Source organism: Stenella coeruleoalba (assembly GCF_951394435.1).
Source record: "Stenella coeruleoalba genome assembly, chromosome: 6".
Classification (NCBI taxonomy): Eukaryota; Metazoa; Chordata; class Mammalia; order Artiodactyla; family Delphinidae; genus Stenella; species Stenella coeruleoalba.
The window spans coordinates 88,085,266-88,106,220 of record NC_137151.1 but is presented as its reverse complement, the minus strand read 5'-3'; the positions used below and the strand labels follow the sequence as shown (position 1 = coordinate 88,106,220).

Sequence of the window (20,955 nt, the reverse complement as noted above, 5' to 3'; positions counted from 1 at the left end):
ACGGGAGAGGCCACAACAGTGAGAGCCCCGCGTACCGCAAAAAAAAAAAAAAAAAAAAAAAAAAAAAAAAAAAGACTACCATATCATCTAGCAATCCCACTTCTGGGTACATATCCAAAGAGAATGACAAGAAGGTATTGAAGAGACATCTGCATATCATGTTCTTTGTAACATTACAATAGCCAAAATATGGAAACAACCTGAGTTGTCAATGGATGAATGGATAAAGAAGATGTGGTGTTTATATATACAATAGAATATTATTCAGCTATGAGAAAGAAGGAAATCCTGCCACTTGTGACAACAGAGATGAACATTGAAGGCCTATGCTAAGTGAGATAATTCAGACAAAGACAAATACTTCATGATATCCCTTATATGTGGAATCTAAAAAAGCTGTACTTGTAGACAGAGAGTAGAATGGTGGTTACCAGGGTCTGGGGAAGTGAGGGAACTGGGGAAACATTGGTCAGAGGGCACAAACTTGCAGTTATAAGATGAATAGTTTCTGGAGATCTAATGCAGAGCACTGTGATTATTGTCACCAATACTGTATTATATACTTCAAAGTTGCTAAGAAGGTAGATCTTAAATGTTCTCACCACACACACACACACAAATCAATAGTAATGAAAGGAATAAAAGAAAATGAAGACTTAAAATATTCCATATCATCAGTTACAAAAAATTACAGATGGTGTTTAGTTTGTGAGATTGGAGATTTTTTGAAATCTATGAACTTGAAAAAGTGTTCTGCCAAAACTTCATCGGGCAAGGAGAAGCAAAGAGAGAATTGACTTATTCTGATCTCTAGGATATGTTTTACATATGTGGGAAATCAGGAGTTTCCCTTGATACTTGTTTTTGGAAGATTTTTCTTTGCCAACTTATATCTTCTTCAGTAATTACTGATCTTTTAAAAATAATTCATATGATGCTTTACTTATTGGATCCTCATCCACCAAGAAAGCAGTTTTATTTGGTATACTCTCAATCTAATCCAGGAATAACTCTAACCGCATTTAGAAAGGTTTTAGCATGTATTGAAATATATATCTAGGACCACCTCCAGTGGCCAACCATCCTGCCTTCTTGTTACCTGAGTATGTGGTGCTTTTTGGATTATGGAAGCACTGATGTATTTCCTTAAGTCAATTTATTTATATCTAATGTCATATGGAATAATACTTTGTAATTGTACATTATTCCTCTATCTCTATGTTCATATCTATAGAGATGTAGTGTGTGTGTATGTGTGTGTGCCTCCAAATGGTTGAGAATCATAAATATTTAACTGTAACTACCACCTCTTCCTCTATTATGTCAAACATGATTCTTATTAATAACTCTGTCTTTTTTTATAATGAATTTTAAAAATTTTATGAGTTTACCATAATTTAGGTAGAAAATCAATTTAATCAGATTGTCCTGCTCCCCAGGCATTCTGGCTAAACAAGATTTTGTTATCTCTAAAGCCAAAGAATTTGAGAGTGCTATATCTGATAATTATTTTTTCACCCTAAACTTGGTCACACTTCTGTGACTCGCCTGTGATGAATTTTCAAATTCTCCTCAGGGTTAAGCCCGTGTCTGTTCACAGAGGCATGACGAGCTTCAGGTAGAAAAAGTGACACCAAATGTGACACATTCTAATTAGATTGTGCTGTCATCTAGGCTAGGACCTCTTGTAATAATATGTCCACAATAAGTAGAATGTTGAGTATTAAAGGCTAATGAAGGAATCTTAATAAAAATTTATAAACACTTTCAAACTGAGTACAAATTGAGGCTGTTGGACTCTAATTTTATGGGTACATTTCCTTAGACTCCTGCTGCCTTACAATCTGAGGAAATTGTGTTATCAGATAAAAGGCCTCTGTTGATCAATTTAGGATTATAAAATTCCTAGAGTTTTCTTTTTAAGAAAAACGTATTCTACCACATGTTTATTAGAGTATCTCCAAGCTGTGCTTCATTAGATTTTCATTCTTCGTTATTGCTGTTGTTCAGTTTTTTCTTTTAAAAAATGAGTCAATTAGGCCACAGTAGGTTAATTCAGAGAAATTGTAACTTTTTAAAAGCTTTGTGCCAACTTGTCTGTCATTTTGTCAGAGTATGAGTCAACTGGAGTGTTGATAATGACCACACACACTCTTCAGAGCAGCAAGCTAAGAAGAGCTTTGCGGGTTCTTTAAAACAAGGCAGACAGAAACACAGTTGACAATACATGTGTTTGAAAATACCCCCAAAAGGCATATTTGGCACATGGACCTTAGATTGCCAGCTCCTAATTTGCACTTAATTTTTTAGTTATAATTTACTTTGCCTTTGATGATGTTCTTCTATTTTTGTCTAGTTCTATTCCCATTCTTTGGCTCACAATAATTTTCATAATAGCCTACCATGTTGCCAACATTTCAGTAATGTTGAAATACAATGTATTTTTATATTATTACTAAGAATTTTTAAACTTGATATTTTATAATGTTTTATAACATATGACTGCATCCTTAATTGCATTTAATTTTGTAAACCAGGACTCAACTATATTAACTATTTGATAATCTTTTAGCTTTATAAATTATTCTAGAATAGTCTAGAATAAGAATAACTTCATGTATGACATCTATTATATTTTATCATCTGTGCATTTTTAAGGCACCATCTCAAGTCAAACCTTGAACACTGACCTTTGCTCAAAGAATATTGAATATTTATTCTAAAGTATTGTGATGGTTAATTTTATATGTTGCCTTGACTGGGCTAAGGGATGCCCAGATAGCTGGTAAAACATTATTTCTGCATGTGTCCGTGAGTGTGTTTCTGGAATAGATTAGCATTTGGATCAGTAGACAGTAAAGAAGATTGTGCTCACCAGTTCAGGTGGGTATCATCCAATCCATTGGAGGTCTGAATAGAATGAAAAGGTGGAGGAAGGCCAAATTTACTCTCTGCTTGAGCTGGGACATTCGTCTTCTCCTGAATTTGGATATTGGCCCTCCTGATTTTTGGGTCTTCAGAATCAGATTGGAACTTATATCATTGGTTCCCCTGGTTCTCAGGCCTCCAGGATTGGACTGGAACTCCACCTCTGGCTTTCAGGGCCTTCAGATTGCAGACAGCAGATCATGGGGCTTTGCAGCCTCCATAATTCCTGAGCCAATCTCTCATAAGTCTATTTCTATATGTTTATATATATCTATATATACCTATCATCTATCTTTCTATCATCTCCTACTGGTTCTGTTTCTGTAGAGACCACTGATTAATATAGGTATTTTGAATTATTTAGTTCATAATAAATATGTTGTGCTCCCTTGTTTTATTAGGAACAAAGGTCATAGTCCTCTCCTAGATTCAGCTTATGTGACAAAAAGTACATCCTCTTATCTTACTGAAAATATTCACTATCACATGTTTTGTTTTATATTGTTGGTTAGTTTCTTGGATTTAGGAGAAATGCCTCTCTAAATAGCTGTTTTATTCAACTTTAAGCATTAAAAAAATCTAAGTAAGCTTTTAAATTATAGTTAAGTAATCTATATCACAGTCCTATAAAACTAAGATATATATATATATATATATCTTTTACCCTCATCACTTTCCTCATGATTATAAAAGTATAGAACAAAGAACAGAGACCTTTCATTACTTTCTTTGGTAGATATATATTTTCATATACAAGATAACTTGTGAACTGAATGACATTTTTATGAGAGATAAAAGTGAAACCAGACACCTCTTAAATGCACTTGTTTCCAGAATTTCTCAAATGTTATTCAAGACATTATCCCAGAGACATAATCAATTTGTAGGTCCTACAATTTATTTATTTATTAAACAAATATTTCCTGCAAGCCTATTACACGAGTTTGTCATGTGCCTGATTTGGAAAGAATTAGAGAGATAGATGATATCTAAGTCCCTGAATATCAGCTTTTCTTATTAGTTGCCTCTATAGACAACCCCTTGTCATTCTGGAAAAAGGTAATCATGTACAAAGGAAAAGTACAGTTCACACTGATTATTATTATTTTTTTACATCTGTATTAGAGTATAATTGCTTTACAATGGTGTGTTAGTTTCTGCTTTATAACAAAGTGAATCATATACATATATACAAAGTTATACATATACATATGTTCCCATTATCTCTTCCCTCTTGCGTATCCCTCCCTCCCACCCTCCCTATCCCACCCCTCCAGGCGGTCACAAAGCACCGAGCTGATCTCCCTGCTTCCCACTAGCTATCTACCTTACGTTTCGTAGTGTATATATGTCCATGCCTCTCTCTTGCTTTGTCACAGCTCACCCTTCCCCCTCCCCATATCCTCAAGTCCGTTCTCTAGTAGGTCTGTGACTTTATTCCTGTCTTACCCCTAGGTTCTTCATGATATATTTTTTCTTAAATTCCATATATATGTGTTAGCATACGGTATTTGTCTTTCTCTTTCTGACTTACTTCACTCTGTATGACAGATTCTAGGTCTATCCACCTCATTACAAATAGCTCAATTTCGTTTCTTTTTATGGCTGAGTAATATCCCATTGTATATATGTGCCACATCTTCTTTATCCATTCATCCAAAGCTGGGCACTTAGGTTGTTGCCATCTCTGGGCTATTGTAAATAGAGCTGCAATGAACATTTTGGTACATGACTCTTTTTGAATTATGGTTTTCTCAGGGTATATGCCCAGTAGTCGGATTGCTGGGTCATATGGTAGTTCTATTTGTAGTTTTTTAAGGAACATCCATACTGTTCTCCACAGTGGCTGTACCAATTCACATTCCCACCAGCAGTGCAAGAGTGTTCCCTTTTCTCCACACCCTCTCCAGCATTTATTGTTTCCAGATTTTTTCATGATGGCCATTCTGACTGGTGTGAGATGATAACTCATTGTAGTTTTCACTTGCATTTCTCTAATGATTAATGATGTTGAGCATTATTTCATGTGTTTGTTGGCAGTCTGTATATCTTCTTTGGAGAAATGTCTATTTAGGTCTTCTGCCCATTTTTTGATTGGATTGTTTGTTTTTTTTTAATTGAGCTGCATGAGCTGCTTATAAATTTTGCAGATTAATCCTTTGTCATTTGCTTCATTTGCAAATATTTTCTCCCATTCTGAGGGTTGTCTTTTGGTCTTGTTTATGGTTTCCTTTGCTGTGCAAAAGCTTTTAAGTTTCATCAGGTCCCATATGTTTATTTTTGTTTTTATTTCCATTTCTCTAGAAGGTGGGTCAGAAAGGATCTTGCTGTGATTTGTCATAGAGTGTTCTGCCTATGTTTTCCTCTAAGAGTTTGAAAGTTTCTGGCCTTGCATTTAGGTCTTTAATCCATTTTGAGCTTATTTTTGTGTATGGTGTTAGGGAGTGATCTAATCTCATACTTTGACATGTACCTGTCCAGTTTTCCCAGCACCACGTATTGAAGAGGCTGTCCTTTCTCCACTGTATATTCCTGCCTCCTTTATCAAAGATAAGGTGACCATATGTGGGTGGGTTTATCTCTGGGCTTTCTATCCTGTTCCATTGATCTATATTTCTGTTTTTGTGCCAGTCCCATATTGTCTTGCTTACTGTAGCTTTGTAGTATAGTCTGAAGTCAGGGAGCCTGATTCCTCCAGCTCCATTTGTCGTTCTCAAGATTGCTTGGGCTTTTCGAGGTCTTTTGTGTTTCCACACAAATTGTGAAATTTTTTGTTCTAGTTCTGTGAAAAACGCCAGTGGTAGTTTGATAGGGATTGCATTGAATCTGTAGATTGCTTTGGGTAGTAGAGTCATTTTCACAATGTTGATTCTTCTAATCCAAGAACATGGTATAATCTCTCCATCTATTTGTATCATCTTTAATTTCTTTCATCAGTGTCTTATAATTTGCTGCATACAGGTCTTTTGTCTCCTTAGGTAGGTTTATTCCTAGATATTTTATTCTTTTTGTTGCAGTGGTGAATGGGAGTGTTTTCTTGATTTCACTGTCAGATTTTTCATCCTTAGTGTATAGGAATGCCAGAGATTTCTGTGCATTAATTTTGTATCCTGCTACTTTACCAGATTGATTGATTAGCTCTAGTAGTTTTCTGGTAGCATCTTTAGGATTCTCTATGTATACTATCATGTCATCTGCAAACAGTGACAGCTTTACTTCTTCTATTCTGATTTGCATTCCTTTTATTTCTTTTTTCTCTGATTGCTGTGGTTAAAACTTCCAAAACTATGTTGAATAAGAGTGGTGAGAGTGGGCAACCTTGTCTTGTTCCTGATCTTATTGGAAATGGTTTCAGTTTTTCACCATTGAGGACGATGTTGGCTATGGGTTTGTCATATATGGCCTTTATTATGTTGAGGAAAATTCCCTCTATGCCTACTTTCTGCAGGGTTTTTATCATAAATGGGTGTTGAATTTTGTCGAAAGCTTTCTCTGCATCTATTGAGATGATCATATGCTTTTTCTCCTTCAATTTATTAATATGGTTTATCAAATTGATTGATTTGCGTATTGAAAAATCCTTGCATACCTGGAATAAACCCCACTTTATCATGGTGTATGATCCTTTTAATGTGCTGTTGGATTGTGTTTGCTAGTATTTTGTTGAGAATTTTTGCATCTATGTGCATTAGTGATATTGGCCTGTAGTTTTCTTTCTTTGTAACATCCTTTTCTGGTTTTGGTATCAAGGTGATGGTGGCCTCGTAGAATGAGTTTGGGAGTGTTCCTCCCTCTGCTATATTTTGCAAGAGTTTGAGAAGGATAGGTATTAGCTTTTCTCTAAATGTTTGATAGAATTTGCCTGTGAAGGTATCTGGTCCTGGGCTTTTGTTTGTTGGAAGATTTTTAATCACAGTTTCAATTTCAGTGCTTGTGATTGGTCTGTTCATATTTTCTATTTCTTCCTGATTCAGTTTTGGCAGGTTGTGCATTTCTAAGAATTTGTCCATTTCTTCCAGGTTGTCCATTTTATTGGCATAGAGTTTCTTGTAGTAATCTCTCATGATCTTTTGTATTTCTGCAGTGTCAGTTGTTACTTCTCCTATTTCATTTCTAATTCTATTGATTTCAGTCTTCTCCCTTTTTTCTTGATGAGTCTGGCTAATGGTTTATCAATTTTGTTTATCTTCTCAAAGAACCAGCTTTTACTTTTATTGATCTTTGCTATCATTTCCTTCATTTCTTTTTCTTTTATTTCTGATCTGTTTTTTATGATTTCTTTCCGTCTGCTAACTTTGGGTTTTTTTTTATTTTTTCTTCTCTAATTGCTTTAGGTGCTAGGTTAGGTTGTTTATTCGATATGTTTTCTGTTTCTTAAGGGAGGGTTGTATTGCTATAAACTTCCCTCTTGAACTGCTTTTGCTGCATCCCATAGGTTTTGGGTCATGTCTCCATTGTCATTTGTTTCTAGGTATTTTTTGATTTCCTCTTTGATTTCTTCAGTGATCACTTCGTTATTAAGTAGTGTATTGTTTAGCCTCCATGTGTTTGTATTTTTTACAGATCTTTTCCTGTAATTGATATGTAGTCTCATAGTGTTGTGGTGGGAAAAGATACTTGATACAATTTCAATTTTGTTAAAATTTACCAAGGCTTGATTTGTGACCCAAGACATCTATCCTGGAGAATGTTCCATGGGCACTTGAGAAAAATGTGTATTCTGTTGTTTTTAAATGGAATGTCCTTATAAATATCAATTAAGTCCATTTTGCTTAATGTATCATTTAAAGCTTGTGTTTCCTTATTTATTTTCAGTTTGGATGATCTGTCCATTGGTGAAAGTGGGGTGTTAAAGTCCCCTACTATGAATGTGTTACTGTAGATTTCCCCTTTTATGGCTGTTAGTATTTGCCTTATGTATTCAGGGTCTCCTATGTTGGGTGCATAAATATTTACAATTGTTATATCTTCTTTTCGGATCGATCCATTGATCATTATGTATTATCCTTCTTTGTCTCTTGTAATAGTCTTTATTTTAAAGTCTATTTTGTCTGATATGAGAATTGCTACTCCAGCTTTCTTTTGGTTTCTATTTGCATGGAATACTTTTTTCCATCCCCTCACTTTCAGTCTGTATATGTCTCTAGGTCTGAAGTGGGTCTCTTGTAGACAGCATATATATGGGTCTTATTTTTGTATCCATTCAGCCAATCTGTGTCTTTTGATGGGAGCATGTAGTTCATTTACATTTAAGGTAATTATCGATATGTATGTTCCTATCCCCATTTTCTTAATTGTTTTGGGTTCGTTATTGTAGGTCTTTTCCTTCTTTTGTGTTTCTTGCCTAGAGAAGTTCCTTTAGCATTTGTTGTAAAGCTGGTTTGGTGGTGCTGAACGCTCTCAGCTTTTGCTTGTCTGTAAAGGTTTTAATTTCTCCATCAAATCTGAATGAGATCCTTGCTGGGTAGAGTAATCTTGGTTGCAGGTTTTTCTCCTTCATCACTTTAAATATGTCCTGCCAGTCCCCTCTAGCTTGCAGAGTTTCTGCTGAAAGATCAGCTGTTAGCCTTATGGGGATTCCCTTGTGTGTTATTTGTTGTTTTTCCCTTGCTGCTTTTAATATGTTTTCTTTGTATTTAATTTTTGACAGTTTGATTAATATGTGTCTTGGCATATTTCTCCTTGGATTTATCCTGTATGGGACTCTCTGTGCTTCCTGGACTTGATTAACTGTTTCCTTTCCCATATTAGGGAAGTTTTCAACTATAATCTCTTTAAATATTTTCTCAGTCCCTTTCTTTTTCTCTTCTTCTGGAACCCGTATAATTCGAATGTTGGTGCATTTAATGTTGTCCCAGAGGTCTCTTAGACTGTCCCCAGTTGTTTTCATTCTTTTTTCTTTATTCTGCTCTGCAGTAGTTATTTCCACTATTTTATCTTCCAGGTCACTTTTCCGTTCTTCTGCCTCAGTTATTCTGCTATTGATCCCATCTAGAGTATTTTTAATTTCATTTATTGTGTTGTTCATCATTGTTTGTTTCATCTTTTTTCTTCTAGGTCCTTGTTAAATGTTTCTTGAATTTTCTCTATTCTATTTCCAAGATTTTGGATCATCTTTACTATCATTATTCTGAATTCTTTTTCAGGTAGACTGCCTATTTCCTCGTCATTTGTTAGTCTGGTGGGTTTTTATCTTGCTCCTTCATCTGCTGTGTTTTTCTGTCTTCTCATTTTGCTTATCTTACTGTGTTTGGGGGTCTCCTTTTTGAAGGCTGCAAGTTTGTAGTTCCCTTTGTTTTTGGTATCTGTCCCCAGTGGCTAAGGTTGGTTCAGCGGGTTGTGTAGACTTCCTGGTGGAGGGGACTAATGCCTGTGTTCTGGTGGATGAGGCTGGATCTTGTCTTTCTGGTGGGCAGGTCCACGTCTGGTGGTGTGTTTGGGGGTTTCTGTGGACTTATTATGATCTTAGGCAGCTTCTCTGCTAATGGCTGGGGTTGTGTTCCTGTCTTGCTAGTTGTTTGGCATAGGGTGTCCAGCACTGTAGCTTGCTGGCCATTGAGTGAAGCTGGGTGCTGGTGTTGAGGTGGAGATTTCTGGGAAATTTTTGCCATTTGATATTATGTGGAGCTGGGAGGTCTCTTGTGGACCAGTGTCCTTAAGTTGGCTCTCCCACCTCAGAGGCACGGCACTGACTCCTGGCGGCAGTACCAAGAGCATTTCATCCACATGGCTCAGAATAAAAGGGAGAAACAGTAGAAAGAAAGAATTGGTAGAAGTAGAAAGCAAGCAAGCAAGCAAGCAAGCTAGCTAGCTAGCAAGCAAGCAAGAAAGGAAGAAAGAAAGAAAGAAAGCAGGGAGAGAGGGAGGAAGGAAGGAAGGAGGGAAGGAAGGAAAAAAGAAAGAAAAAAGATAAAGTAAAATAAAATAAAGTAAGATCAAATATAATAGTTATTAAAATAAAAAGTAATTATTAAGAAAAAAAACAGACGGATTGAACCCTAGGACATATGGTGGAAGCAAAGCTATACAGACAAAATCTCACACAGAAGCATACACATACACACTCAGAAAAAGAGGAAAAGGGGAAAAAATCATAAATTTTGCTCTCAAAGTCCACCTCCTTAATTTGGGATGATTGGTTGTCTATTCATGTATTCCACAGATGCAGGGTATATCAAGTTGATTGTGGAGCTTTAATATACTGCTTCTGATGCTGCTGGGAGAGATTTCCCTTTGTTTTCTTTGTTCTCACAGCTCCCAGGGGCTCAGCTTTGGATTTGGCCCCGCCTCTGCATGTAGGTCACCAGAGGGCATCTGTTCTTCGCTCAGACAGGACGGGGTTAAAGGAGCCGCTGCTTCGGGGGCTTTGGCTCACTCAGGCAGGGTGCGGGGGTGGGGGTGGGGGAGGGAGGGGCATGGAGTGCGGGGCGGGCCTGCGGCTGGCGGAAGAGGCCAGCGTGACGTTGCAGCAGACTGAGGCGCGCCGTGCGTTCTTCCGGGGAAGTTGTTCCTGGATCCCAGGACCCTGGCAGTGGCGGGCTGCACAGGCTCCCAGGAGGGGAGGTGTGGATAGTAACCTGTGCTCACACACAGGCTTCTTCGTGGCGGCCGCAGCAGCCTTAGCGTCTCATGCACGTCTCTGGGGTCCGCGCTTTTAGCCGCGGCGCGTTAGCCGCGGCTCGCGCCCGTCTCTGGAGCTCCTTTAAGCAGCGTTCTTAATCCCCTCTCCTCGCGCACCAGGAAACAAAGAGGGAAGAAAAAGTCTCTTGCCTCTTCGGCAGCTCCAGACTTTTCCCTGGACTCCCTCTCGGCCAGCCGTGGCGCACTAATCCCCTGCAGGCTGTGTTCACGCCACCTACCCCAGTCCTCTCCTGGTGCTCCGACCGAAGCCGAGCCTCAGCTCCCAGCCCCGCCCGCCCCAGCGGGTGAGCAGACAAGCCTCTCGGGCTGGTGAGTGCCGGTCGGCCCTGATCCTCTGTGCGGGAATCTCTCCGCTTTGCCCTCCGCACCCCTGTTGCTGTGCTCGGCGCCTGCGGCTCCGAAGCTTTCCCCCTCCGCTACCTGCAGTCTCCGGCCGCGAAGGGGCTTCCTAGTGTTTGAAAACCTTTCCTCCTTCACAGCTCCCTCCCACTGGTGCAGGTCCCGTTCCTATCCTTTTGTCTCTGTTTTTTCTTTTTTCTTTTGCCCTACCCAGGTACGTGGGGAGTTTCTTGCCTTTTGGGAGGTCTGAGGTCTTCTGTCAGCGTTCAGTAGGTGTTCTGTAGGAGTTGTTCCACGTGTAGATGTATTTCTGGTATATCTGTAGGGAGGAAGGTGATCTCCGCGTCTTACTCTTCCGCCATATTCCCCTTGTCTCTCCACACTGATTATTGAATAAGGATTTTGCCCCCAAATCCTAACTTTACGTAGAACTTCTGTTTCTCATAAGCTTACATAGACGAATGTATGTGCCAGGGAGACTCCTTTCTAGGGAAGGATAGGCACTTATTTTTTCTTGTATTAAGTGTTTTTTATAATTTTTGTTAAGGACCTCTACTTACCTATAACCTTTAGTCTAATAACATATATGTCATTTCTGCTTTTATAGGGTAAAGTGATGGAAGGCATGTGGGACCACAAGTAAAAAATATATCACTGAAGGGCCTAACAAAGGTAGGAACCCTTACTTAAGGAATTAAGCAGAATTGCAAGGAATGACTTTGCTAATTGTATTTTTCTGGTTGGTTTTCTCTTTAGCCATACATATGTGTTTCATTTGTTATCTTAGACCACCTGTGTTTACAGTAAGACTGATTTTATTAGTTTTTTTTTTTTTTTTATCACTCTTACTCTTTGAGGAAAGGAACCGTGTTGGTCCTTGGTCAGTATAAAGACACAAAGCCATTTCTTAACAATGCATTATATCAGTCTCCTCTATTTCTTTACTGTGTGTATGTATATATTTATGTTACTGTAGGTTTTTCTTAGTATAGAATATATGGATTCAATTAATAAGGATCCAATTATCTAAGGTTCCTGGAAATGTCATTCTTGTTACTTTTAGAGAGCAATATAATGTAAAGTTATTATATAAATGCTATATCTATTCCGTTTCCTGGTCACATTTGCTTTTAGGCCTAAAAATTCCTTGAACTCTTTGATGAAAGATTTACATTCTAAACTGAATTGAATTGTGGACCATCACAGAGAGCACTTTGTAATGGAATATTGCCAACAAAATATCCATATACGTTGACAGAATATAGACAGCACCCCAAAAACTTGATGATTGCTGTTCTATAATTCTGGTATGGAGTCTTTAGGTGGCACTGTAATTCCAGCAGTAAATTATTTAAGATTAAAGAGTTTTACATTAGGTTCGTGAATAAAGAATTCTGTCATTAGTTTTGCATTTATTTTTCATAATTATGCCTTATATTTATAGGGGCTATTTTTAACTTACAGAACTTTTTCTCAAATATTACTTCACATTATTTATAAATCTACAAACAAGGCAGAACACCCATTTTATTCCCCCTTGACAGATGTCAAAAATAAGTTCAGGAAAGTTAAGCAGTTTTCATAGGCCCCTTCATGCCCTATAGTATATTTTGTAAAAGGAGATGTTTTACGGTCTTCCTGGGCTGTGCTTGCCTTAATGTCGTGGGTTTTCTCAGGTCTCCCTGGCTCCAATGTGATTGACACTGACTTTGGTGATGTTTAGAACCTGAAGGTATTGGACATGGTATTGGAGGATGTTTCTGTTGAACAGAGAGCAGTGAAGCGGTCAATATGCCATGATTCTGTCAGTTTCTTCATCTTTTTGTTCTTTTCTACATAGCTACTCAATTCTAAACAGGATATCAGACTTAAATAGATGTTAGGGTAATTAATGAATACAGGGCCTAAAATTTAGAACTACATTCTAAGTAAGATTTTTCACATAATACAAAGGAAAAATACCAAATGTGTTGAATCTTTCCCTAAGTGTTCCTCTAGAGGAATTCTTACTTATATATCCTTAGTTTCTAAATTTAAATTTAATTTAATTTAATTTAATTTTAATATTTTAGCTATCTATGAAAATGTCTTCTTCCATCCAACTTTTGAGAAAATCTAACAGTGGTGGTTAATACGGGACTCAAATTCATCCTCACTTCCCCAGAAGGGCATTTCACTAACTTTGCCATGTCCAACCAATAAACCATATCTGGGGCTTCAATACAAAATTCTGTAGGTAGCCCACAGAGCGCTCATCAGTGGGCTAGACACTTCCAGTTACATGCTCTTTCTTGGTTATTTCATCAGAGAGTACAGGCATGCCTTTGTAGTTTTCTATTTCTTTAGTTCATACCTTAAGATACGCACACACACACACCCCCCCCTACCTTCCAGGTACCATCTAAACTTTCTAAGAACAAGAGGACTATACTTCTAATTGCCCCCTAGCTTTTGAGGATACCTGGCTTCCATGGCATTAGTACTTCCTTATTAGTCAGAACATCAATCCCACTTTCAAACTGTGCTTCTTAGGCCGACAAAAGATAAGATTTGGTCCATGCTGATCTATATGCTGTTAAAAACCACTTCCTTGACTGTACTGGAAGTACAGTACTGACTAAAGTTTCTTATTTCCATTTGCAAGTACTCAGATTCTTAGTATAAGGCTCTTCTCTTTCCCGGTCTAGAGAGAAGGGAAAGGAAGAAAGTACATTGTTCCAATTATCATTTGAACTGATATATTGATTGCAAATACAAATTATAGAAAAAGGAGACAGAAAAATGTTAGTTTTTTTAAGGTATTTTCTAACTCCTCTTTTCATTCTCATATCCAAAATTATCTTTTTTCTGAGTTTATGCTGTATGCTTTCTAAAATGTTGATTGCTTATGGTGAAATGCTAAAGGGAGAGCAGAGCCCTTAATCATGGAGAATTAAGAGTTGAGGGAAGGGTATGGGCATCCCTGGCGGTGTGGTAGTTAAGAATCCGCGTGCCAGTGCAGGGGACACGGGTTCGAGCCCTGGTCGGGGACGATCCCACGTGCCGCAGAGCAACTAAGCCCGTGCGCCACAACTACTGAGCCTGCGCTCTAGAGCCCGCGAGCCACAACTACTGAAGGCCGCATGCCTAGAGCCCGTGCTCTGTAACAAGAGAAGCCACCACAATGAGAAGCTCGCGCACCGCAACGAAGAGTAACCCCCGCTTGCCGCAACCACAGAAAGCCCACGCACAGCAACGAAGACCCAACACAGCCAATATAAATAAATAAAATAAATTAATTTATTAAAAAAAAAAGTTGAGGGAAAGGTAGAGTCAGGTGGATGGAAATAGTGTGGCTGACTGATGTCAAGTTAAACATGAATTTCACAGTAACCCACTGGATTTAAAAAGTTGCATTTGAGTTATCTCTAATTTCCTAATGCCTTGCTTTTAATTTTCTTGATGTTCTTAATGTCATATTTGGGTTACAGTTATCTTGTATTAGAAGCCCTCCAATAAGAAAAATAATGTTTTTTGTGTTTTTGTGGGTTTTTTTTCCCATGATAAGGTATTTAGTGGTCTTACACTGCGAGTGTCTTACCAGTCTCAGGTTAGAAGAATAAATTTGCTTATTTCCATAGTATTTCTTGGGTGACTGTAGCCCAAACAAAGCTTGTATTAACAAAGTCTAAAAACAATATCTTTAGATTTCAACATTTATCATTCTCACATATGTGTATATGTTGCAAAGTGAGCAATTAATAGTATGAGTTTAATTATCACTGTAGCACTCTAAAAGAAAGGAATGTAAGCAAAGAAATAAGAACCCAAGTAAATTAACTGACTTATGAAAGAGGGAGGTGATATCCGTTTTATGGTTGAGGAATCTGCCTTTCGTTAAGAAGGCCAACCATTTCTGTGATTTTCACTATATTTTATACATTTCTAAGATAAGAATTTACAGTGTAAGAAATTGTAGTGGAAATATTTTGTTATAAGTACAAAAGAAATAAGACAATTTATGTTTTAGAGAATTTAAACGTTTGTGGACATCAGAGTTATACAGATGAACTTATATGTTGATATGATTAAAATAGGTTGCTTTTATTATATTATCATTGAACATATATTATTTGGACAAGATGAAACATATCTACAGCACTGCATATAAATTCAGATTTCAGAGTTTTAAAAGTTTCATTATGATCAAAATTATTATTTCTTAAAAGTTGTAAAAATTATATTTGGAATTTGGGAGACAAATAACTGAAAGGTAAGTGAAAATTTCCTCAAGACAATTAAATTAATGCCAAATAAGCTAGAGAAAAATTAAATAATGTATATATTATATATAATATTAAAAGTTACACACATAAATTTGACATTTATATATTATTGTTTAAAATTGATTGGCAAAATTTTTAGAGTATTTCTTCTTCATTGACATTTAACTTAAACTAGTGAAGTTAAGGTCTGTTTATACTTAGTGTTAAGGAAAATGAGATTTAGGTTCAGAGAGAACTAAATTTCAATCAAGGCTCTGACACTTTACAGCTAAGTATTTTTAAACAGTTTCTTAATCTATGAAAACCTTAATTTAATTACTTTAAAATGGGTTTTGTACCTAGCTTGTGGGATTGCTGTGAAGATGAAATGAAATAACACATGTAAAATGCTTAACCAGGGGCATTTTAATGGCACAATAACAATGTAATAAATGTTAGGTATTACTCTGAGCTACTAAAATAGCACCTTATATCACAGATAAGTTCTTGACATATTATAAATGAATGATAGTTATACAGATGCATTTGTTATATTTGTTTAATGATGTATATTTTATTAATTTATTTATTTTTGGCTGCATTGGGTCTTCGTTGCTGAGCGTGGGCTTTCTTTTTAGTTGTGGTGAGCGGGGGCTACTCTTCATTGCAGTGCGGAGGCCTCTCATTGAGCTGGCTTCTCTTGTTGCAGAGCATGGGCTCTAGGCACAAGGGCTTCAGTAGCTGTGGCACATGGGCTCAGTAGTTGTGGCTCATGGGCTCTAGAGCGCAGGCTCAGTAGTTGCGGCACACGGGCTTAGTTGCTCCGTGGCATGTGGGATCTTCCCGGACCAGGGATCGAACCTATGTCCCCTGCATTGGCAGGTGGATTCTTTTTTTTTTTTTTTTTTCCTGGGCAGGCAGATTTTTTTTTTTTTTTTGGCAGGCGGATTCTTAACCACTGCGCCACCAGGGAAGCCCAATGATATTTTAAAAAATATATTTTAAGAAGAGCACTTAAAAATTGCTTTGTGCTAATTTATGGATTTGTTTCATATCATTTATTTCATTTTATTACATATTTTATTACAATGTGCTTTTTGCAAATATTCCAAATTTCCTTTAAAATCTACAAAAAGTTCCGATTGATATATATTCTGATTATGAAAAGGCAATTTTCATTGACTATGTTGAAGAATAAATATGATTAATTAGTTTAAAAAATCACATTTAAGGACTTCCCTGGTGGCACAGTGGTTAAGAATCTGCCTGCCAATGCAGGGGGCATGGGTTTGAGCCCTGGTCTGGGAAGGTCCCACGTGCTGTGGAGCAACTAAGCCCATGTGCCACAACTTCTGAGCTTGCGTGCCACAACTACTGAAGCTTGTACACCTAGAGCCCGTGGTCAGCAACAAGAGAAGCCACTGCAATGAGAAGCCCGCGCACTGCAGCAAAGAGTAGCCCCCGCTCACTGCAACTAGAGAAAGCCTGCGCACAGCAACGAAGACCCAACGCAGCCAAAAAATAAATAAATAAATAATAAATTTTTAAAAATCACATTTAACAAAAAAAATTCACTTTCAATAATCAATAGTTACATTTTCTACCTCTTGGCTTGAGTTTAGCATTGCTAACTTTGTTGCAGAAAGATTTGAGTAATTTTTTGGTAAATATTCTAGTCCAGGATTGTAAGATGCTTATTCTTTCTCTGTATCCTATCTTAACAAGGCAGTTTTGGGGACTTTTGCTAAATTTAACAAGTTTCGACTGCATGCAAATTCAACATTATGTTTATATATCAATTAAATGTTCTTGTTAAATGTTCTTGTTCTTCCAATTTTATCAATGAGTACACCAAAAATCTCAATGCAATTCAACAGTTTAGCTAAATTTATGACATATTTTTGCATTATGGAAGTAAGTAGTTATTTTGATGTATCTCTGGGATAAAACCAGGATTGTGTGATGTAAGAGGTAGATTTTCAGCATATCACATTCAAGAACTGAGATCACATTATCAGAACACAATGAAAGGAATGGTATCGGAGTCTCTTGTGGTTGTTATATTAGAAAACAAACTGCTTAAAAAGTTATACTGGTTACAGTTAAGGGACATATATGGAAGAACTTTTGAGAATCACCTCCATTACCATTTTCCGTAAAGGTTAACATACCTAAAAGGGTCATAGAGAGAAAAGATCTGAGGAAACTTGTCGATGTAATTCCCTCAGGAAGTTTGGTGACTATGGAGCATTTAAAGTTGGAGGGGCTTTTGCTAGGATGTAAACTGTCACTCTGTCCATTTAAATCTTCTATATCAAGAACAAATTTTAAATCCCTTCTCCCATGTGAGTCTTGGGTTGAATGCTCTCACCTGCATGAAAGCCCCTTTTCAAACCTCTGCAGTACTTACAAGACATGTATAGTTTCTTTTCCCTACAGCTCAGGAGCTGAGTGCTCTGGCATGGACAGTCCTCCCTTCCAACCTGTACAGATATTAGACTTTAGAGTTTTCCCAATCCCTAGATTTTTTCTGCTTCTTCCTCTCCCAGGGATTTTATGGTTTCTTCTTTTAGACTCTCAACAAAATTGAGCTGATGATCCACTTCCTCTCTCACCGCCCCCCTACCCCACCCCACCCCTGAAAATGGACAGCCATAGTATAAGGATTCCCCCACTGAGTCTTCTATTTAAGTTCCTTCAGCAACTGATTTTCCTTCTCCTACAACCAAACTACCAATCCAGCTAACCAAACAAACAAAACGTGTTAGACATGGGGTTTCACTACTTCCTTCCCATTGAAAACATTCATTCAAATAATAATTTATATGTGTTGCTATCCTGTTCAGTTTTTAAATTTCTTGAAGCTAAACAACAAACTGTACACTTATGTACTTTCTTTGTTGGCTCTTAAATATTTGTGGAAAGAAAAAATAAGTGTAAAAAAGTCACTGTTTTTTGTTGGTTTGGGTTTTGTTTTTTATGAAAACACAAAGCCTTTGTAGACTGAAGTACAAAAGCTATATAAAAACTGAAACTCCTACTGTATAACACAGGGAACTATAGTCAATGTCCTGGGATAAACTATAATGGAAAAGAATATAAAAAAGAATATATATATGTATAACTGAGTCACTTTGCTGTACAGCCGAAATTGACACAACATTGTAAATCAACTATCCTTCAATATAAAAAAGAACTGAAGGAATGAGAGTAAACAATAGATGAGGTCTGTATCCTTAAAAGTTATAGAGTTCTGCTTGAACTGTGAATCTGGAAGAATATGTAAACACACTATGCTTTGAGGAACTTAATTAAATTGAAGGCTATTATATTGTATAAGATATGATGAGAGAATTTCGTAGAAGACATTCTCAATCTTTATTTCAAGTAAAATATTTTCCTTCTAGTTTTAATGTCACACTCCACATAACTTTTCTTGAACTGTATAACTTTCAGTATTACTGAAAAAAGCAAAATTCTCTTTTAATCGTGATCATATTTCTTCCCTCTATACCTCAGAGGAGAAAAGCTTTTTTATGTATAAAGATGTCTAAATCCTCAAAATGTTCTTTGTGCCTCTGACTTCTTAATTTCTAAAGTGTTCTTTACAAACTAAAAGACACTCTGTTACTTAGCAATAACATAGATGCTAACCATAACAAGGAGTAGTTGAGAGCTGAAAAGCATTCTGGGTAATGGCATAAAAATTAACATGTTAAACATTTATTTTTACTTACATACTGATTAAGGCTTGTAGTATCAGTGATACTCTTCCTCATTAAATCAAGACTGCTAACAAAATGACAATTTGAAAAGAAAAAGAAAAAATACTAACAGTATTTGATTGGCATGCCTTCTTATACATCACCAGTTCATTGCCAGGGAGGAGTAATAAAAACCCTACCATTTGTGCTGGTAGAGTAAAAAACTTGATTTATATACAATTAAACAAATTTTGTTACTTATTTTAAACAAATTTTAAATATGTGCAGGGCACATGGAGGTAATTATTTAATGGTCTTATTAAATCAAATTTTAAAAACTTGTTTAAAATAAGTTTAACAAAAATAAGTTTAAAATAAGTATATCAGCAAGTTGCATATTTACATGACTATTATTTTTTATGACATGAGTAGGAAAAAAAAGAAAAATTCTGTGTTTATATCTGATGCTGTAGCAGCATCTGCTCTTACTGCTGCTGCTATGTTTATAAAATCTCCTTCTGATATCTGTTCAGTCCTGGGCATTTTTTTTGATTTTGAGGAAAATAAGTATTTGGCTTCTCCCCATTCCTACCCCATATGATGCTTGAATAAATTGTATTTGAAGTTATTTATTTAAGCACTAACTTCTAGTAAATACCATTCCTTATAAAAATAATTTCTTTTTTATGAAAAGAGATTTAATTAAACTTTACTGGTCATGTTTAGTTGATACTTGTATTTTATTTATGGTTCTTTCTCAAGAACTTTTATATATTAAAATATCATCTATAATACATATAGCTTGATTTTGGTATCATTTGTTCCATATTCTTGGAAGTTCTTGGAGGGTGATGATGATTATGGAGACTATGTTTAACCTACTTGAAATGCATTTCAAGGTCAAGGACTAAATACCGTACCCCAATAGATATAGACTCTAATTGTACTTATTAAAAAAAAAATCCTAATGAAACTCTCAGTTCCAGCCAGGGTTTTAACAACTCTCTTTTTTCACTCCATGCGTGTTTATTTTTCAGTCTTTAGTAGCTACCTCTTTACATATTTGGTAGCTATCCCTCTACCTTGCCTGCCTTTAAGCACTACTTAGATCTCACCTTCTTTGTGAAGTTTTTCCTGATCAACCCTATTCATCTTCAGTCAATTCATTCACTTAAGCATTTCATTAGTACTTATGCATATGATTTAATAAGGCCATTGAATAATTACCTCCATGTGTCTTGCACATATTTATTGGACTTTGTCTTGTGATTTGTCGGTTTCATTAGAAGTATGAATTTTCATAAGTTGTACCATGGCCAGTTAGAGAATAGAGTGGTTACCTTGATTCAACTCCCAGATCTTCTACCTACTGACCTATGACTCATTCTCTCTGAATAGGACAATAGTTAGTATCCTTGATGTTGTCATTATATTTTATTAAAATATTAAGCTTGAGTTAGAGAATGCCATATTGAATACAGCATAAATGTTTCATAAACTCTGACTTAAGTAGCTTATCTATATTGACATGAAGAGGAAATTCTAAAGACAAATAATTTATAACTATTTTTAAATGTTTTATAATATTTAATTGCTTAGTCATTTACTTTTTTTATTGGAGTATAGTTGCTTTACAATGTTGTGTTAGTTTCTGTTGTACAGCAAAGTGAATCAGCTATATGTATGCATATATCCTCTCCCTCTTGGACCTCCCTCCCATGCCCCCATCCCACCCATCTAGGTCATCACAGAGCACTGAGCTGAGCTCCCTGTGCTATACAGCAGATTCCCACTTTGCTTTTAATCACTAATTAGTTAATTTATTAACTCAACTGATTTTAAAAGAGGACAGAGCTTAAAACTCATTCTGACTCCTCATTTACATTAAGTTAACTGTTAGTTAACCTGTACTCAGAGCTTTAATCAGGAACTTTTGTGTGGGGTAAAGTATATCTTTTCAACACTTGCTCTTGAACCCAAGTGTATTAATATCCTAGTCAGTGTAGTGTCAAGTCATAATTCTATAAAGTGTGAAGATGAAGAGTAGACGGTCAAAATATCAATTCAATTTAATATGATAATTATTAATTAAACACCCT

The 20,955-nt window shown here is 36.4% G+C and overlaps 1 protein-coding gene across 9 annotated transcripts in view; it reads left to right on the top strand.

Annotated features, from left to right (window-relative positions):
• LOC307187471 (uncharacterized protein) overlaps positions 1-20,955 on the top strand; it is a 1,029,543-nt gene that overhangs the window by 458,259 nt on the left and 550,329 nt on the right. For all 9 annotated transcript variants that reach the window (XM_079923575.1, XM_079923576.1, XM_079923567.1 and 6 more), the window contains one exon: positions 11,516-11,580. The gene's annotated coding sequence lies outside the window, so the exon portion shown is untranslated. The remainder of the gene's footprint in view (positions 1-11,515; positions 11,581-20,955) is intronic.